General features: G+C 42.3%; 2 long non-coding RNA genes across 3 annotated transcripts; one reads left to right on the top strand and one right to left on the bottom strand.

Annotated features, from left to right (window-relative positions):
• Nucleotides 1-1,412: 1,412 nt before the first annotated feature.
• LOC127547479 (uncharacterized) lies at nt 1,413-9,925 on the bottom strand. 2 transcript variants are annotated; one of them, XR_007950193.1, is made up of 3 exons: nt 9,828-9,925; nt 9,295-9,596; nt 1,413-5,291 (listed from the first exon to the last, which is right to left on the bottom strand). It is a non-coding gene; the product is annotated as an uncharacterized LOC127547479 (long non-coding RNA). The 2 variants fall into 2 exon arrangements; XR_007950192.1 differs by lacking the exon at nt 1,413-5,291 and adding an exon at nt 5,309-5,619.
• A 411-nt stretch (nt 9,926-10,336) lies between these two features.
• Nucleotides 10,337-14,654, top strand: LOC127547480 (uncharacterized). The gene is made up of 2 exons (XR_007950194.1): nt 10,337-10,422; nt 14,499-14,654. It is a non-coding gene; the product is annotated as an uncharacterized LOC127547480 (long non-coding RNA).
• Nucleotides 14,655-16,283: the final 1,629 nt, after the last annotated feature.

The following is a 16,283-nucleotide window of genomic DNA, read 5'->3' as shown; positions in this document are numbered from 1 at the left end:
ATCTAGGTAATCAACTAAACAATATATCAAATTCTGATTTGTGGCATTTGTGTGATTTTGGGGGGCATTTAAAAGTTTAGTCACTAAGACTAATGTAGTCACTAAATTAGTGACAAGTTGCTAGTGACAATAAATGTTCACACTGAAAATTTGAGATCTGGTACCAGCTGGCTCCATCACATCGGGGAGGGGAGGAGAGGGGAGGGGAGGGGAGGGGAGGAGAAGGGAAGGGAGGAGAGGAGAAGGGAGGGGAGGGGAGGGAAGGGGAAGAGAGGAGAGGGGAGAAGAGGGGAGGAGAGGGGAGACAGAGGGGAGGAGAGACAGAGGGGAGGAGAGACAGAGGGGAGGAGAGACAGAGGGGAGGAGAGACAGAGAGAGAGAGAGACAGAGAGACAGAGAGACCAAGGAACAGAGACAGAGAGGAAGTAGACAGAGACAGAGAAATAGAGAAAGACAAAAATAGAGGGGGAGGGAGGAAGAAAGAGAGAGAGACACAGAGAGACAGAGAGAGGATAAATGGTTTCAGAGAGAAGTCATCAAGATTATGGAAGATTGAGAATGATTTTTTCCAGAAAGTGGGATTTTATTAGTGATTTGAAGGGAGCCAGGATACAGATAAGGAGGGAGGGGTTCCAGGTACAGGGGGCAGTTGTGTAAACACTCCAACTCAGGAGATTGTGATTTGTTTGAGCTAAAGCAAGGAGGCTGCCATCACTGGATTGCAGAACATGTGGAGACAAATAGGGTAGGAGGAGACTGGAAAAGTAGACAGAATTCAGATTATAAAGGTCTTAGGAGCCAAAAAGGATTTTCTGTTTTGTTTCCTAACCCATTGACATTATTTCTTCCCCCTCTTCCCCCCAAGGCAATTGGAATTAAGTGACTTGTCCAGGGTCACACAGCTAGGAAATGTTAAATGTCTGAGGCCAAATTTGAACTCAGATCCTCCTGACTCATTTGTTTGTTTACTAGAAGTAATAAGGAGCAGGTAGAGTTTATTTAAGGGAGGTAAAGAGCAGCTTATGTCAGACCTGTGTGTTAGGAAAATCAGTTTGATGGACTGAAGCGAGGAGCAACCTGAGGAAGCGAGATTCACTAACAGGGTATTAATGAACCCTGCTGTGGTGTCTGGTTTCCTGTTGTCACTCAGGGGCCCTCTTAGGAGCTCATCAACCCTCTTAACTCCTTAATTTCCATATGCAAAAAAAAAATCCTTCCACTTTGCAGAGCCACAAGGAGTATTAAAGTGTAAAAAAGAGTATTTACTAGAATTTATTAGTATTTACTATATAATTAATATATAACATGTATTACTAGCAAATACTAGTATTTACACACACACACACACACACACACACACACACACACACACACACACAAAACATCAGTCAGAATAACTGTGCCCCAAGAGAGTTGTTGTCCATCCTTTATTTCCAAAGAGAACCAATAAAATCAAGGGAGATGTCTTGACTAGAGCATGAATTGGATTTAAATGAGGCAGGAGTGCAGGGTTGTTGGCCTCCTTTCTCTCTGGCTCCTCGAAGTCCAGTGTCAGGACAAAGTTCCAGACAGTCGCCCAAAAGGCAGTGAATGACCCCCCTGCTTCTGCCACCTCCTTCATGGGGATTGGAGCAAGGGGTTCTCCACCCATTCCACTAGAGCAAGATTGTCCTGCTTTGGGGCAGCTCTCTGATGGGCCCAGGTTCAGAAAGTTCTCACAGTTTCAGCAGTTATATATTGTCTGTGTTCTTCAATACCTTTCTCAGTCTCTTACCTTCCTCTGAAGAGTCCATAGCAACATGGTGACCTCCTCATGCTCTATATAGGGGGGCAGTGGAAAGAACATTGGTTGGGTCAGAAGATCTGTATTTGATTCTTGGCTCTCCCTCAGGATAGATGGGAAACGTTGGAGGAGTTCCTTCATCTCCCCCCTCCCCTCCCTCAGTTTCTCATCTAAAAATGGAGATTGGACTAAGATATTTGGAGGCAACTAGATAGTTCAGAGTATAGAATGCTGGTCCTGGAGTAAGGAAGATGAGCTCAAATCTGATTTCAGACACAAGTTGCTTAAATCACTGTCCACCTCAGTTTCTCTATATGTAAAAGGGGGATGATAATAGCACCAGTCTCCCCGGGGTAATTGTAAAGATGTGTTTTGCAAGCTTTAAAGCACTATATAAATGCTAGTGATTATTATTAATGGCCACTCTTCTAGTTCTGTATCTCATGACTGAATGAAACTTATTGGGGCTTAAAATAACAAAAGGGGAAAAACTACTGAGGGATATGTCTTGTGTTAACTTGGGTTTTCTATGCCTAAAGCAGATCCCTGGACTTAGAGCTTTTGAGGCTTTTTTTCCCCTGGAATCAGTTTGAAGCTATATGTTAGCTCAAACTCTTAGATTTCTAGCACTTAGCTTCTCGATGATTCTGGGAAGTACTTTCCAGGCCTAGCACTGTGGCTGGGGCTTCTGATTTGCAGGAGGGATTCTGCTACTTAGTCCTCCTTACAAAGCTTCTTCCATCCTTGATGGTAGTTAAGGCTCTGACCCTTGTAGGCTATTTCTTGTCCTTGCACCTCGAGGCAAAAAAACGCTTTCTTTCCAGAGATTCCTTCTGTAACATTGTTTGACCTTGTTTTTTCTTCATCCCTTTGGGTGTTTTGGTGAAACCGATTCCTGATAGATTGTCAATTATGTCTTTAGTGAACTGGATGGATTTAATCTTGCCCCTGATTTTATCTCTGTGGTCTTGAGCAAGTTTCTTAATCACTCTGGGCCTCAGTTTCCCCATCTGAGATTAGATTAGCAGCCTCCACAATCCTTTCAGCTTCTAAATCTAGGATCCTTTGCCCCATAAACGTGTCTTTCCCCCCATAATTAGTAGAAAAATCTGGTTTCCCCCAGAAGCCATCGGCCACCGAGGCAGTTGCCATCCCTCTTTAAAGCCTCATTCTCCCATGTATGCTTGCGATAGTAGTGACTCAATTTTCCTTGACAGCTCAGTCTATGAGCTTTGTTAAATCTTCCAAAGATTCTGAATTTCTTGGCGATCTCTGCCTCCCCAGCTCACAGGCAGGAGCTGGGCAGGATGAATGGATCCTTGGGATAGGGATGGGGAGAATGGGAAGATTCTCTTGCTTCCTGGATCATCTTCCAAACAACTAATTCTAGTTCAGTTTAATGTACCAAATATTTCTTTCCCACCTTCTTTCTGCAGGGCTTTGTGGTTGACACTGAGGGAAGATATAGAGACAGGAAACACTATAGTAGTTGACATTTTAGTCAGCTTTGTGTATTTTTGCTTTCATTTCAGCCTCCCTGAAATCATCTCCATTTTACAGATGGGGAACTTGAAACTCAGAGAAATCATCGGTCAACAAGTATTTTAAGCCCTTTATTATGCACCGAGGACTGTGCTAGATGCCAGAAATAGAAAGAAAGGCAAAAAATAGAGTTCCTACTCTCAAAAAGCTCATATTCTAATGGGAGAAGCAACATAAATAACGATGCACACATGTATAAAAGAGAAAGTATTGGGTTTGGGGCCAGAAGACTTGGATTTAAATCCTGTGTAGGATCCTTAGCATCTCAGGGTCCTTTCAAGACCTTAATTTTTTTGTCTATAAAATAAGGAAATTATCCTATGTGACCTCTACTTTCTCTTGGAAGTTTCCAATTAGGACTTTAGGACTTATCCCTTGTCATATATCCAGCCATTAAGTATCAGAAATGAATGAATGAGAAAACATTTAATGTGCTTACTTGGTGATGCAGTGGATAGAGCACCGGTCCTGGGATCAGGAAGATCCTGAATTCCAATCCTGCCTCAGATATTTCCTAGCTTTTATTTAACCTCTGTCTTAGTTTCCTTTTCTGTAAAATGGGGACCTTAAGAGCATCTATCTCTCAGAGTTGTTGTGAAGATCAAATGAATAAATAATTGCAAAGTTCTTAGCACAGCATCTGGAGCATAGTAAACACTACAAAAATGTTAGCTATTATTATTATTAATATTACTATATATAAGGCACTGTGCTAAGTACTGGGAATACAAATGTGTCTGCTTGCCACAAGTATCTTCCCACTCTGGGCCTTCTTCTAGTCAGTCATCAAGATGATTTTCCTGAAGTGACAGTCCAATTACATCACTCCCCTACTCACTAACTGTCTGTGACTCCCTATCACCTTCAGGATCAAACCCAGGTAACATGGGTCACCCTAGCCCCCACTGCCTCAAGGTCAGCTATGTTATCCTTTACCTGTTCCCAAGTTCTCTAGTTCCCTTAAGGGGTACTGAGAGTGTCGAGGCTCTGCTATGGGTTCCATCCTCACTGGAGCCGCACTCCAAGTATAAGGGGGGAGCTTCCTGGTACCCCAGTTCCATTTAGCCACAGCAAGGTCTCCATGGCTCAAACATCTCTGGCCAGTGGGATTTCCTCCTGACCCCTGAAACTGGGGATGAAGGACAAAGAATAAGGCAAATGCTCCCATCCCCCAAAAGTCTAAAAAGAGAAAGATAGGGGGAGATAGCTCCAATCTCCCCAGTTCAGGTCATGGCTCCTGTGCTATGATCATCACCCTCTGCACACAACAGGAAGGAGAGGAAAAGTCTAACCAGAGAGGGCAGAGAGAACAACCTGTCTCAGTTTAAAAAAAGTTTTTAAAAACTTTAAAATTTTTTTTAATTAAAGCTTTTTGATTTTCAAAAGCTATGCATGGATAATTTCTCAACATTGACCTTTGCGAAACCTTGTATTCCAATTCTCCCCACTTTCTCCCCTAGATGGCAAGTATGTTAAACAAGTATGTTAATTATACCATTAACAATATATGTTAAACATGGTAAAAAATGTATCTTAAATCCAATATATGCATACCATTATCTTGTTGCACAAGAAAAGTCAAATCATAAAGGAAAAAATGAGAAAGAAAACAAAATGCAAGCAAACAACAAAAAGACACAATACTATGTTGTGAACCACACTCAATCCTACTGTGCCCTCTCTGGGTGTTGATGGCTCTCTTCATCACAAGATCATTGGAAATAGTTTGAATCATCTCTGTAGAAAAGAGCCACATCATCAGAATTGATCCTCATATAGTATTGTTGTTGCTATGTACAATGATCTCCTGGTTCTGCTCCCTTCACTCAGCATCAGTTCCTGTTAAGTCTCTCCAGGCTTCTCTGAAATCCTCCTGTTCTGTCTCAGTTTTAATATGAGGAGACTACTCCATCCCCCAGGTGGTAGGGGACACAGAATATCAGGACAGGTTCCAAAGGCCCCCAGTCTGAAATGGAATCATTAAAAAAAATTTTTTTAATAGCTCTCAAACACAAATTCAGAAAAGCACATCCTTGTGCAATGGTGTAGCCCCTTTGGCTGTCTGCCCAGACCAGGAGCAGCTTTAAAATGGTAGCATTCAGAGGAGAAAGAGCTTCATGGTGTGGGCCCCAGGAGCTGCCTCAGAAGGCGGGAGGAGGAGGCTCAGGCCAAGGGTCTGGTCTAGCTTTCTGGGCTGGTGCTGGAGGTGGCTTCATGGGCCAGTCACGGTGATTCCAGGAATGAAGGCAAAGTCTGGATCCTAAGGGACCTTTTAGCCTTGGAAATTGTGGGTTCTGTGAGACCAAAGATTAGTTAAGTGGGAGAGAGACAGTCAGAGAGAACACTTCTGGAGATCCCACAGGCAAGCAGTTAAACAAGTGTTTATTAAGCAGAGCTAGGCAAGTTTGGGAGATCATGTTCAAGAGCAATTGTCCATCTGTATCACTAGAGGGAGTGAAATCACACCAGTGAAATCCTAGGCCCAGATTAAAAAAAAAAAAGAAAGGAAAAGAAAAAATGATCTGGTACATGTCAACCCTGGGTCTCCAATTTTAAAAGTAAAATAGTTCCTGTCTTCAAGAAGCTAAAATAATAAATAATAATAATAAAATCAAAAAGAAGGAAATGTTACCTGCCGGGGATAGAGAGGGCCACACCAGCAGTGGGGGGGGAGGGGGGGTTTCTTTAGCCACAGTAAATCCTAAGCCATCCAGTGAAGCTGGGAGATGTGTCCATCTCTGTTTGGGGAGGGAATACTCACATAATGTACAGTCTTTTGGCGGATTGCATCCTTATTATTATTTTCTCTCCAGGGCCTTCTTGGGGTGTGTTGAGGTGACCCCAAGTTCCAGCAGGTAACATCAGCAGAGGAGAGCAGATTGCAGGGGGATTGACCCCCGGTTTGGCCAGAGGAGCCCATTTGAATCCAGGTGTAGCACCTGTCTCAGCTGGTCTGCCCCTGGCCCACTTGGCTGAAGGGGAGCTTTGGCTGGCATATAGCAAGTGCTTAATAAATGTTTGTGGTGTTGTACTGTATCGTGTCGCACAGCTTTGGGTTGGAATGGTGTGTATCGTGTCGTTTAAAACCAAGCCTAAATGCCTTGTCCCAGCTCAGTTTATCACCCACAGAGTTCTAATGCTCTTAGACTGTCCCACCTCCACTTCCTCCCCAAGCCTTGCAGGGATCCAAAGATTTTTTATATTTTCTCTAGGATATATTTTATATTATGTGTTGTAATTATAATATATTTTATCTGTATTTTATTTAGGAAAGTGTCCAGTCCAACTCTTGGCCCACAAAGAACCCAAAGCCCAGGGAGTCAGGGTACTTATTTGTCCAACATTAAACACCCACAGTGTGAGTGAGTGAGTGAGAATCCACATTTCTAAACTCCAGGTCTGGGCAAAAAGTTCAGTTCTGTATTAAATTGTCAAAGGAAAGGAGGGGGATTTGAAAGCACTGGCTGAGGGAGAGAACTTTCTCTCTAAAATGAAAGTGCCTGTCATGAGATTGGTCTAAGTGTCTACACAGCATGGAGATGTGGGAAGACTACCGGGTACGGAGCCAAAGGAGCCAGGGTTCAATCTCCGTTTACCATCCACCACCCTGTGAATCTGGCCAAGTCACCAGAGCTCCAGAGAAGTCCAGATTTCTTGGTTCTCATCCATAAAATGGGATGATTAGGCTAGAGGACCTCTGAGGCTCTCTCCAGCACCAGATCCGGGTTCCTAAAGGAGCAGTTAGGGGGTACTAATCCCTGCACCCAGAAGTCAGGAAGGCCTGAGTTATCGGGCCTCAGACTCTTACCTCAGTTTCCTCGACTATAAAATGGGAAGGTAGTTGTTGTGAGGATCAAACGAGACAGTGTTTACAAAATACCTGGAATATAGTAGGTGCTCTGTAAACTTGTTCCTGCCCTCCCCATTCCCAGCCACCAATGATTGTAACTGTTTCTCAAATGACAAAATCAAGTATTGAGAGGACAAAATAAAAATGAGAAACAAATGTCTGAAGTTCTTTAAATTCTTAAAGGGAAGGCATTTAAACTCTGTAAATAAAAGTCTTTCCTTTAATGGGATAGTATATCACATGTATGCTTTTGAGGAATAAACAGATATAGGGGGAAGGACTGGGGAAATTGACTTTCTTTATATAGGGAGCTTTACAGATAGACTCTACCAGGCTTGGAGACAGGAAGGCTCAGGTTTGTGAATTTAAATCTGGTTTCAAACACTCACCAGCTGTGTGACCCTAAACAAGTCACTTAATCTTGTTTACCTCAGTTTTCTAATCTATAAAATGGGTTGGAGAAGGAAATGGCAAACCAATTCAGTATCTCTGCCAAGAAAATCCCAAATGGGATCACAGAGAATCAGATACTACATAACAACAACAAAACAGACGGATTCATACATAGCACTCTGTGAATACTGTAGAAAATGCATTAACACTCTCCCTTCCAAGTATTGATAACTCATGGTGAGCTCCACCTAGTGGAGAAAAAAGTGCATGATATGATTTTTAATTAATTAATTTTTTCCCCCTGCAGCTGCAGAAGCAACATGATTGTTATCCTCTCAGTTGCCAAACTTTTATTTTTTTTGCATTGCCATTGTACACACCCCAGGAAGCACAAAGCAGTACAGAAATGTGCTTATGGCGACACTTACAAAACACCAACTATGTGCCAGATACTTTACAAATATTATCTCATTTGATCCTCACAAAAAGCCTTCCTCCCATTTTTCAGTTGGGGGAACTGAGTCAAAGACGGGTTAAATAATGTATCCGGGGTCACATGGATAGTCAGTCCTGACTCCAGGCCTATCACTTTATCTACTGTGCTAGAAGCTAATTGACTTGCCCAGGATGATATAGCTAGTAAACAATCATCAGAATTTAAACCCACAGTCGTTTCAAGTTGAATGTTCTACCCACAATACCAGAGGTGTCAAACTGAAAGTTTTACAAGGCTCATGGTTGGCTAGCCACAAGTCTGATAGCTCCACCAACCCACCCTTAGATAATGTTCTTTTACAACATGACTAATATGGAAATAGATTTTACATACATAATTGCACATAGATAACATATCAAATTGCTTACACCCAGGGAAGGTGCAAAAGAAAAAAGGTGGAACTCAAAAAAATTGTAAATGACAGCTAAAATTCATTTTTCTATATCATTGGGGAAATATTTTTGAAAATTAAAAAGATATTGCACACAGAGATAATTAAGAAAAATTTATAAGATCATTTGGGTCAAATCTCATTATAAAATATACTATCACTAATCTATACCTCTAGCAATGTGAGGCTTACAACATTCTTTCCTCATCCTGAGAAGTAGGTCCAGCAGACATCTGGGTTGGTCCATGCATGTATATCATTCTAAATTCTTTTCCTTCCTTCTTTTATTTTCTAAAATCAGTTTTATTTTCAGTCCTGAAATCTCTTCCTCTCCTGCCTCCTTTTTTCTTTCCTTCCTTTCTTTTTCTTTCTTTTTTCTCTCCATTCTTACTTTCCTTCCTTCTTTTCTTTCTTTCTCTCTTTTTTCTTTCTTTTTTCCTTTCTCCTTCCCTCCTTTTTCCCTTCCTTCCTTTCTTTCTCCCTCTTTCTGTCTTTCTTTCTTCCTCTCTCCTTTCCTCCCTTTCTCCCTCTTTCCCTCCCTCCCTTCCTGCCTTTCTTTCTTTCTTTCTCCTAAATGCCACTTTATTTTCAGTTTGGGACCCTATTTTCTAAGATCGGAAGTTTCAGAGCAGAGGTGGAGCAGAAGTTTTCTCCAGGAGCCTTTCCTACAACCATTAAGTGACAGGATCCACCCCTGCCCCTCTGTCTGCCCTCCCTCCTAGGAAGGATTCAGTACCAGATCTTCCACGACTGAAGAACGAGGCAGCCTGAGGAGTTTCCCGCTAGAGGCCTTAGCCAGTCCTTCCCCATGCACTACGCGGAGGAAGGCAGCTCCCTACCTGCGGGCGATGCGGCGATGTGGCCACCAGGGGTCGCACCACCCCCCTCCCTTGGCCAGCTGGACCCCATCATCGGAGAATCTGGTAATTGGCTATTTATAGGCTATGAAGTCTTCTTCCTGTTTAGCCCCAAAAGAGTTTCTCCCGCAGCCCGGGGTCACAAGGTTTTGGGGGCGGGCTCGAGGCTTTTGAAGGCCATCCAATCATATTCCTAGCGTGTGACTTCATGGAGCAGCAGGTTGGCTTTCCGGTTTTGTCCCTGTTTCTGGGTGCCGTATGGTGTCTTCCTCGCCAAGGCGTCCCTGAAGGAAACAGGGGAAGAAGTTTTTTTCTCTTCCTTCTGAAGCGGAGCCCTGTGACCTGGGGTGGGGCGCTGGGGGAGGGGGCGCTGGGGAAGGGCGGCCCGGAGCACAATCACTCCCCAGAGGTTGGGAGCCGGAGCCAGCTGCCGCTCCCTCCCCCCCCAATATGACCCCCCCACCCCCCAAGGTCCCGGGCCCCCTGCTTAAGGCCCCCGGAGAGCGCTCCCGAACCTGCTTCCTCCGGCTAAGCCGGGGTGGACTCCGCGGCTAACGCTCTCCAGGGTCCTGAGTGAGTCCGCGGTCGGGGCGGGACGCAGGCCGAGGCCACGAGCGCTCAGCCCGTGTCAGGCAGTGAGCCAAGCGCGGAGGTTACAGACACGGTAGCTCCTGCCCTCCAGGAGCTTACGGCCTCTCCGGGGAAGGAGGGGCTGAAAGGGGACAGTGGGGCATCGGTGAATGAAGGGAGGTCTTCCAGGCTGGGAAGGGAGAAGTCACCACGGGAGGGGAAGGGGCAGAGCGGAGCACCTCTCGGGAGCTGCTGTTAGCTGGCAGAGGGGGCGGGAAAACGGGGTGGCTGCCCCGGAGCGGGCTCTCCCACACCGAGGACTGCAGCACACAAGCCGGCTGAAGAGAAAAGCAGGCTGTGGTTCCCCGGTAGAGGCAGCCTGGAGCGGCGTAGGGAGCTAGGGTCAGGAGAAGCTGTGGGAACTCGGCTTGGGACACCTCCGGTAATCGGGCCCATGGCCTCTCTGAGCCTCGGGTGTTTTCATCTGCCAGACGGGGCTGGCGAGGAGACCGCCCGCCTCAAGCTTGTTGCAAGAACCGGGTAAGAGAAGTTCCATCACAGCTCTGCACACTTTCAAACATGCTAGAAACCACCTGCTACGATTACGTCATTAGGGAGAGGGTTGGCTGTTTTCACCAGTCCTCACGCTAATGACAACATAATTGCCCCGATTTGGCCGCGAGAGACCGATGAGTAAGAGCCACAGTCAGCTTTAAGGTTCCCTCGCCTTCTACAGGTTGGCCCCGTCCACCGATTCAGCCGTATTTCTCTCTGAACTTTCTGCTTCCTGTCAGAGTGCACTGCCGGCTGTTGTATGGAACAGCCACACTAAGTGTTTCAGCCACACTAAGAGATCTAAAAGCTCGATTGAGAGCCGGAGCAACCAAGAGAACGTTAGTAACTTTGGAGAAAGCAGTGTCGGGGGAATGAAAATGTCAGATTGTAAAGTTCGAAAGAGAGTGGAATGAGAGAAAGTGGGGGCACCTGGGGTGATTTAGGAATTTAGCCACAAAGGGCAGAAGAGACAGACAGGAGAAATAGACCAGGGATGAAGTTAGGAAAGGACTTTTTAAAAATTATTATTGCTGATGATAAATGTTTGAGGAAATGTGAGAAAACTGGGATTCTAATGCATTATTGATGGAAGCGTTAAGCGATCCAACCGTTCTGGAGAGCAGTTTGGAACGCTGCCCAAAGGGCGATCAAACAAACTGTGCATACCCTTTGACCCAGCAGTGTATCTGTATCCCAAGGAAATCATAAAGGAGGGAAAAGGACCCACATGAGCAAAAATGTTTGTAGCAGCTCTTTTTGTGGTAGCAAAGAATTGGAAAATAAGTAGATGCCCATCAACTGGGGAATGGCTGAATAAGTTGTGGTATATGAAGGTAATGGACTATTACTGTTTCATAAAAAATAAGGAACAATCTGATTTTAGATAGAACTGGAAAGGTTCACATGAACTGATGAAGAGTGAAACAAGCAGAACCAGGAATACATTGTACACAATAAAAGCAAGAATGTGCTGTGATCAGCTATGAAAGACCTGGTTTTCCTCAGTGACTCAGAGATCCAAAGCAATCCCAATAAACTTTGGATAGAAGATGCTATCTGCATCCAGAAAAAGAACTATGGAGACTGAATGTAAATCAGTGCATATTATGTTCACTTCTTTTTTCTGATTTTTTCCTCTCCTATGGCTTTTCTCTTTTATTTTGATTTTTCTCTCCCAACACGATTCATAAAGCAATGTGTATTAAAAATAAATACACCAAAAGTGAAATAAAAATAAATCATTACTGCTAATGAATCCAGCAAATGGATCATAGGAACCCTGGAAGATCCAGGTTCAAATTTTGACTCTGATAATTAATGGTTATGAATCCTGGGAAATTCACTTATATCCTTGCCCCAGGCATTTCTCTAAGATATTGCAGAGAAGGTTCCAACCTGTATTGATAAAAGGAATTTTCTTACTTGCAAGTTCAGGATATTAATTAAAGCATAAGTTTGGATCTTGTCCCTATTCTTACCTCTATTCCCTTCAGTATTGAATTGTTTAGTCCCTACTCTCCAAGGCAACTGGGGTCAGTTCCCCAAGGTCACAAGGCTAGAAAATATCTGAGTCTGGTTTTGAACTCGGGGCCTCCTGACTCCAAAGTGAGTACTCTATCCACTGTGCCATTTAGCTGCCCCTTGAAGTAACGCAGGTGACCTTGCCCAGCCTCCCTCACTTAAATCCAATTCATTTGCATATCATGGCATCACTTCCTTGATGTCAGGGTCCTCTTCGAGAAGAAATAATTTTATTTATGTCCACAAGTGTGAAGGTGGATATACACTTAGTGACCATTGTAAGCTCCTTAGGCTCTTGGAAAGTAAGGAAACTCAAAGGTTTTCTAAGTTAGTTCTAGCCCCCCAAAAAGACCATTTAAATTGTGTAGGACAAAGTATTCCACCTTGGAGCATTTTCAAAAGTAATTTGTCAACACCTTTAGACTTGGAGTAACATGGGATCTGTGTGGTTGGGACTAGATCTGGTATTCATACCAAGGTCAGTCAATCAATAAACATTTATTAAATTATTCCAAGCCCTGAGGATATGAAAAAAAGGCAAAAGATAGACCCTGCCCTTGAAGAGGGGGATCTAATGGGGGATAGGCAATATGCAAATGAGTAGGTACAACAAGCATAATAAACAGGATAAATGGAAAATAATCACCAGAGGGAAGATACTACAACAAGGTGGGAATGGGAAAAGTTTCTGAAGAAGATTGGGACTTGAAGGAAGTCAGGGAAGCAGAGAGGGGTAAATGAGGAAAGAGAACATTCCACACATGGGGATAGTATGACTCCATGCCTACCCCAAGCTACCTTCACCTGTGTACGCATATTCACCACTCTGAATATATGAAGTTCAAACTATCTCCTTTTTACTTCTGTATTTCATAGTGTATCATCAATGCACAACAGGAAGACCTGAATTCAAATCCAGCCTCAACACTTACTGTGTGACCCTAGGCAAGTCACTTATCCTTGTTTGCCTGAGTTTCCTAATCTTTAAAATGAGTTGGAGAAGGAAATGGCCAACTCCATTATCTGTGTCAAGAAAACCCCAAATTGGATCATGAAGAGTCAGACATGACCAAAATGATTGCACTATAACATCATCAATGTGAATTCATCAATACTGCTCTCAGTCTCCAATTTGGGCTGAGATTCTCTCTTACTTCAAGGCACTTGATCATAAAGAATACATTGTCTCATACCCTAGAATCTGACTTTAATTAATACTAACCTACCTTCAGGTGGTCTTTTTGATACTTCAGCTAGTATAAAAAAAAATAAATTGATCTTAGCTTTTGTTGAGTCAACTTAATTCAACTACCATTTATTAAATGTCTACTGTATGCCATCAACTGAATCTGGAGGCAAAAATGAAAATCTCTTAAGGAGTTTGCATTCTACAAGTAAAAAATGACAAGAACAAAAATATGGATAGAATCCACCTTTAAATTTAATCTGCATCATTTTCTCATCATTTTTTAAGTCTGGACAATCAGCAGAACAATAAATTAATCCCTGAGTTATTTGTAGCATTTGCCAATTTTTGAGGTAAAAATGCTCACAAAAGTATTTAACAATTGGCTTTAGTAAAAGACGATTCCAACACACCCCTTAGATATAAACAAGAGAACACAAAATAGGAACAATGTAAATACAAAATAAATCACTGATAATTGGGAACAGCATGTTTTAAATAAGGGAAATGAGAGTCCAGTTGGATTCTGCCTTAGTCAGGCAACATCCAAGATATTGCATTCATATATAGGTACTACATTTTAGGGAGAATAGATAAAAGGGGAGAGCATCTAGGGGAGACTGACTCAGGTGGTCAGAGAGCATGCCATATGAGGATCAGCTGAAGCAGTTGGTTACATTTAATGAAAAGGAGGAGGAGGAGGAAGAAGAAAAGAAAGAAAAGGATGAGGAGAAAAAGGAGAAGGAAGAGGAAGAGAAAAGGAAGGAGGAGCTGTTTCTTCCCCAGTAAAATAGAGTAATTATAGCACTTATCTCACAGAACTGTTTTAAGGGGTGGAGGGGAAATGCAATTACTAATATTTAAAGTGCTTTGCAAATTGTAAAGCTATAAAATATTAGCTGCTGTTGTTATTTCACTGATCCTCAAGCAAAAGCCAGCTTGGCCACCTGTTGGGGGTGATATAGGAAGGATTCTTGGTCAGGTACTGGATAGTACCTGCAGCTGCTGGCTAGAACAATGAACCTGGAGTCAGGAAGATTATCTTCCAATTCAGAATCTAACAGTTACTAGATAGGAGACCCTGGACAAAATCTCAGTCTCCCCATCCGTAAAATGGGGATAATATTGGCACCTATGTCCTGGGATTGTAGAGGATGAAATCACAGTTGATGGTGGTGATGATGTTTTAAAAAGGATTTACTTTTTAAAGTAAGGAGCTGGGGATACCAAAACAAAAATTCATGAGGAGCAAATGGGATAACATGTATAGTGCGTTATAAGATTGTAGGCACTATATAAATATAAGCTATAACTATAAAATGTATCCTAAAACTCTGAGTTTGCTCTATTCTAGGTTCTGGTCTAGGACTTAGGACAGAGCAAACTCTGGATCCAGACAGAAATATACAAGCCTGAGGAAAAATGATATTGCATGCACAGTATTCTCCTGGTCTGCACTGCTGAAAATCGCCACCATCATCTCCCACAAGTCATTTGTTCCTGAAACTTTTTTTTAATGTTTTTTCCTTCCCACCTCATTCTTGCCTCCTGCTCTTTTCTTTATGTACCTTACACCCCACAGATAACTTTGTTCAGCCTTGACTTTCTTCTCACTATTTACTTAAGCCAGCCAAAATAAACATGTAGACTTTTCTCCTTTTTCCATTTGTATATTTGAACACAAAGAACTTTCTATCTTATCTACAAAGAGTTTGGTAAACGTATGAATCAGGAGATTTTTCATCACTTGGCCTTCTTGAGAAGGGGGATAGAATGTTCTAGGATTTACAGTAGGAGACCTCAGAAGTCTCAGAATATATAAGGCTTTATTTTTCCTAATCTTTACTTTTTTTTACTTTATCCTTTTTTCTGGTTATACTGTATATTAATTTTTAAAATACACATTTATTTATGAGTCATGTTGGCAGAGAAAAGAAGGAGAAAACTAAGAAGAAAAAAACAGAAAAAAAGAAAAATGATATTTTAGTGATGATAATAGCTACATTTTTAGAGTGCATCACAATTTATAATTTTAGATGAGTAGGGCCCTGAAATTAAATTCTTTATACAAGGAGCAGCTAGGTAGCTCAGGGTTTGGAGTCATACAAAGACTTGAGTTCAGATCCATATCCTAAATTCTGACATTAAACCCTTTGTGTCATCCTGGGCAGGTCATTTAGCTCCCAGTTTCCCCCAGAAAAATAAATCATATACACAGAATGTACATGTAGAGCTGGGCTTCTTAAATTTTTTCCATTTGTGATCCCCTTTTCACCTGAGAAATTTTTACATGACCCTGGGTATATGGATATACTGATAATAAATCATAATTTGTGACCCCCATATTCAGTTATGAGACTCCATATGGGGCCAAGAACCAAAGTTTAAAAAACTGAGCTGTAAAAGAGATCTGGTCTCAAAGCCAAGAAGATGATTTCAAGATATGATTTCAAGATCTCCTCCTGACATACTAACATGACCCTGGTGAACACACATGCTCTAGGCAACTTTCTAAGTAAAGATGGAGAGAGTTACCCTACCTGTAAGTTCTCTAAGCCAGAAAAATCACAGATCTACACACTATCCTTTGAGGTGTAGAAAACGCTCAAATGCTTTATTGCATCTGATCCTTACAGCAAACTTGTCTATAGGTTTTACTAATAATTCCTGTTTAACAAATTTGGAAACTGAGGTCCACACTGATTACCTGTTTTGATGGATAGACAAATCTTGTGCTTGGTCTCTAAGTGCCTCATTTCATTGTTTAATATTCCCTTTAAGTCATTAATCGGCAACCTGGTGATAGTGCTTAAAAGGCCAGACTTTGGATCAGGAAACCCTGAGCTGCAATTCTGCCTGAGATTCTGGACATTAAAAACAAAACAAAAAAACCTCCCATAACTCTCCTAGTATGGGGAGACTTTTTACCACTTGGTCTTCTTGAGAAGTGAGATAGAATGTTCTATAATCTAGAGTAGGGGAATTCAGGAGTTTAAACAGAATATTATAAGGCTGAGGAAAAATCTGGTTATACATGGACATTAATCTTTTTAATACACATTTCTTTATGAGTCATGTTGGAAGAGAAAATCAGAACAAAAGGGGAAAACATGCCCAAGGTATCTCTAAGAGTAGATGT

The sequence above is a fragment of the Antechinus flavipes genome, chromosome 2 (genome assembly GCF_016432865.1).
Source record: "Antechinus flavipes isolate AdamAnt ecotype Samford, QLD, Australia chromosome 2, AdamAnt_v2, whole genome shotgun sequence".
NCBI classification, from domain to species: domain Eukaryota; kingdom Metazoa; phylum Chordata; class Mammalia; order Dasyuromorphia; family Dasyuridae; genus Antechinus; species Antechinus flavipes.
The sequence above is the reverse complement of the archived record's forward strand: the minus strand, read 5'-3'. Positions and strand labels throughout refer to the sequence as shown.